The sequence below is a fragment of the Gossypium hirsutum genome, chromosome A01 (assembly GCF_007990345.1).
Source record: "Gossypium hirsutum isolate 1008001.06 chromosome A01, Gossypium_hirsutum_v2.1, whole genome shotgun sequence".
Classification (NCBI taxonomy): domain Eukaryota; kingdom Viridiplantae; phylum Streptophyta; class Magnoliopsida; order Malvales; family Malvaceae; genus Gossypium; species Gossypium hirsutum.
This window is the reverse complement of record NC_053424.1, coordinates 110,489,129-110,493,459: the sequence shown is the minus strand read 5'-3', so window position 1 is coordinate 110,493,459 and position 4,331 is coordinate 110,489,129. Positions and strand designations below refer to the sequence as shown.

The window sequence follows — 4,331 nt, the reverse complement described above, 5'->3', positions numbered from 1 at the left end:
GAGGTGCTCAAGGAGGTTGTGCCAGGACCCTTCTGCTTTTTCGAAGCTAGAACATCAATTTTCCTACCTCGTGTGTTTGTCATTATAAGCCTACAAAATTAGAAGAAAGGACTAATAAGAAAAATAAATTTAGTATTGACATAGAATCCAAAGAATTCATTATAGTAATCCATTCGTAAAACTGTATATCTGAATATTAAAAATGTATAAAATTCAAAAGTGAAAAATCAAATGACAAAGGATCGAAAAGGACGATGCAACAAACATTAAAATATGAGTAATAACTCAATATACTAAACGCATTAGCAAGAGACGGATATGACTAAAATAATGAACTAAACATGGAGTATTAAGAATGAAATAAAAGGGAACAATAGTAGCAATAGAGTTAAAATAATAAGAAGAACTAACCTAAACTAGTATTTATCAACATAGAAATTATCAAAACCAACTCCAAATCAAAATAATACGCATAAATGAAAGAAAATAAACAAAAATAAATAAAGAATAGAATAGAAATAAAGTGAAAAATAAAATTTAAGAATAAAAATAAATGAAATAAAAAAAGAAAAACAATGGTGGAATGGCCAACCGATGGGGTGTATGGTGGTCAACGACGGTAAACAAGGAGGGCACGGACGTGGGCGCTAGGTTGTGTGGCGTGAAGGAGGGCGAGGTTGGGTTGGTTGGAAGGGGGAACACGGGCGTGGGGGCTAGGCCGTGCGGCGCGAAGGAAGTTGAGGGTGAAAGGGAAAAAGAAAGGAGGGGAAAGAGTGTTCGCGCAGGATAGGGGAAGGAGGGGGTTGAGGGTGAGGATAGGGCTGGTTTGAGTTTTGGGGCAAGCGGCGATGGCTGTAGGTGGGAGTGCTGGTAACAGTCGGCGGCTAGGGTTGGGAGATTTTGGGAAAAAAGAAGAAGAAAATAAAAATTAGGGTTTGGGAGATTTTAAAGGGGCACGACCGTGTGAGACTTGTGTTAGGCCACACGGTTGTGTCACACGCCCGTGTGGCTCGAGTTTAGCCCGTGTTTGTCGTAAAAGTTGAGTGTATAATCATCACACGGCCTGGGGACACGCCCGTATGTCCAGGCTGTTGGTGCACACGGCCGCGTCGAACGGCCGTGTGCCATGTCCTTCGCTTCTCCCATGCTCGTGTAGTATACCACATGCCCATATGTTCGACCATATGGCCGTGTGACTTGCTCTTATGGCTCCCTAACTTATTTAAAATTTGAAAAATTAGCTCTAGATTTCACACGGCCTAGGACACGGCCGTGTGTGTTACATGGTCGTGTCGCATAGCCTTGTGGATCGAATTCATGGTCATGTGGCTCTATATTTGGGGAATTTTTAGCCCTGTTTCCACACGGCCAAGGACACACCTGTGTGTGCAAGTCGTGTGGGCCACTGTACCTGTACAAAAACAGTAAAAATAGCTAAAATAAACTAGTTAGTGGTGTTAGTGCTTGGGTTACCTCCCGAGAAGCACTTATTTAAAGTCTAAGCTCGACTTACCTTAATTTCGTGTGATTACGGCAGATCACGGAATCGAGACTCCTCTTTCTCATTATCAATTCTATTATCCACATAAAGTTTAAGTCGAGTAATATTTATCTTAAAGGTGCCGAATTGAGAATGATTTACCTCGACTGTACCGTATGGGAAAATATTCAGTACCGTAAAGGGAGTCGCTCCGTTTGTATTAAGCTTTGAACTAGCAATTCGAGGGTCCTGTTCATCTAACAATACCTTATCCTCACCTTAAATTTCGTTGTTTCATCTTCACGTTTATCGAGGTGTCACTTTAATTCATCGTGTGCTTTTGGTTTCTCCTTGACATGTGTTCGCCATTCATCTAGTTCATCGATCTGAAGCCTTCGTTCTTCATAAGTCACTCTGTTTTTGTTGGGTGGATTAGAATGAGGCTCCATCACGTTCTTTCTAGGGGATTCCTGCAAAGGAGTTTGAGTTGCAGCATTATTCAAGTGAATAGAACTTAAACAATCGTCTCAATTACTAGATATTTTTGCAGAATCACGAGCTTGAAGCTTAATCGTGTCATCACCTATATGAAGTATCAATTCACCTTTGCCAACATCAATAATAGTTCTAGCAGTTTCTAAAAAGGGTCTTCCTAAAATTAAAGGCATGTTACTATCCTCTTCCATGTCTAGAACAACAAAATCAATTGGGAATATAAATTTATCAATTTTAACAAGTACGTCTTCAATAATACCTCTAAGAAATCTAATTGTTTTATCTGCTAATTGAATGTTCATCCTAATTTGTTTGGGTTTCCCAAGACCAAGTTGTTTAAACATTTTATAGGGCATGACATTAATACTTGCCCCTAAATCAGCCAAAGCATTGTTAATGTTTAAACTACCAATTAAGCAAGGAATTGTAAAACTCCCTGGATCCTTCAACTTGTTGGGTAGTTTATTCTGTAGAATGGCTGAGCAAACTGCGTTCAACTCCATATGCAACGCATCATCCAACTTCCGCTTATTTGCTAAAAACTCTTTTAAAAATTTAACTGCGTTTGGCATCTGCGAAAGAGCTTCAATAAATGGTAAGTTAATATGTAATTTCTTTAATAATTTAAGGAATTTACCAAATTGTTCGTCCAAGTGGTCTTTTCTTGTCGCACTGGGGTATAACACACGAGGTTTATATTCTCTACCTACCAATTTTTGCTTATTGTGGTCCACCTCATCTTTACCTTTATTTACCACAAATCCTTGCCTCAGTTCTGGTTCAGGTTCAACTACCCTTCTTCATCTCGAACAGTAATCTCATTAAGTATTACTCGGCAAGCTACCTTGTGGTCGTTCGGAAATCATCTTTGCCAGCTGGCCTAGTTGATTCTCGAGTCCTTGAATTGATGCTTGATGATTTTTAAGAGCTGTCTCGGTGTTTTGGAAACGTGCTTCAGATACCGCGATGAATTTCGTTAGCATCTCCTTAAGGTTTGGCTTCTTTTCTTGCTGGTAAGGTAGTTGTTGAAAACCTGAAGGATGTTATGGTCTTTGATTTCCTGGACCACCCCAAGAGAAATAGGGATGGTTCCTCCAACCTGCATTATAAGTGTAACTATACGAGTTATTTTGAGATCTAGAATTGTTATTACCCATATAGTGGACTTGTTCCTCCTCGGTGCTAGGGTTGAAGGATAGATAATCTGTGTTGTGTACTCCTCCTCCACTTGAATCACACCTCATCATTAGATGCACCTGAGTAGAACCATACAAATCGTCAATCTTTTTATTTAAAAGTTCTACCTGGCTAGATAGCATAGTAACCGCGTCGAGGTTGAAAACACCAGCAACTTTCATCGGCTTCGTTCTCATGACTTGCCACTGATAGTTATTCAGTGACATCTCTTCAATAAATTCATAAGCCTCTTCAGGTGTTTTATTGTTTAACGTTCCATCGGCGACTGCATCGATAAGTTGCCTTGTTCAGGGGTTCACACCATTGTAAAAAATCTGAACCTGCAACCATAGAAGCAACCCATGGTGAGGGCACCTTCTCAATAGGTCTTTGTATCTCTTCCATGCATCATAAAGAGTTTCTAAATCCATCTACACAAAAGAAGAGATATCATTCCTTAATTTAGCCGTTTTAACCAGCGAAAAATATTTAAGTAAAAAATTTTCGGTCATTTGTTCCCAAGTAGTGATTGACCCTCGTGGTAACGAGTTTAACCACTGTTAAGCTTTGTTCCTAAATGAGAATGGGAACAACCGAAGGCGAATGGCATCATCAGAAATGTTATTGATCTTAAAAGTGTCATAGAATTCTAAAAAAATTGCTAAATGAGTGTTTGGATCCTCGTCCTGCAAACCATCAAACTGAACAAACTGTTGTATCATTTGAATTGTGTTAGGTTTCAGTTCAAAAGTATTTGCGGCAACAACAGGCCTAACTATACTCGATTTAGTTCCTGTTAAAGTAGGTTTAGCATAATCATACATAGTACGAGGAGTAGGATCCTGATTTACTAGGTTTACAGCAACCACAGGAGGTAACGGATTATTTTGATTATCAGTCATCTCCTCGGTTCTGGTTTGAATATCGTCCTCTTGCCCTTCCTCTATGTATTGTAGGCTTCGCCTTATTTCTCTTTTGTTTCTACGAGCTGTGCTTTCGATCTCACTATCAAAAAGTAGAGGTCCTGACAGGTTTCTTCTACTCATAAACTATAAAAACCTGCCATAAGTAAATAAAAGAAAATTTAGTAATTTAAGAAAAATTAAAAATAAAATAAAATTACAATAAAAATAAAAAAATGGCTAAAGTAATAAAAAATAAGCGTTCCTAATATCTTAGT

General features: G+C 38.8%; 1 non-coding gene across 1 annotated transcript; it reads left to right on the top strand.

Moving 5' to 3' along the window:
• Positions 1 to 3,508: 3,508 nt before the first annotated feature.
• On the top strand, positions 3,509 to 3,615 carry LOC121207820 (small nucleolar RNA R71). The gene has a single exon (XR_005902936.1). It is a non-coding gene; the product is annotated as a small nucleolar RNA R71 (small nucleolar RNA).
• Positions 3,616 to 4,331: the final 716 nt, after the last annotated feature.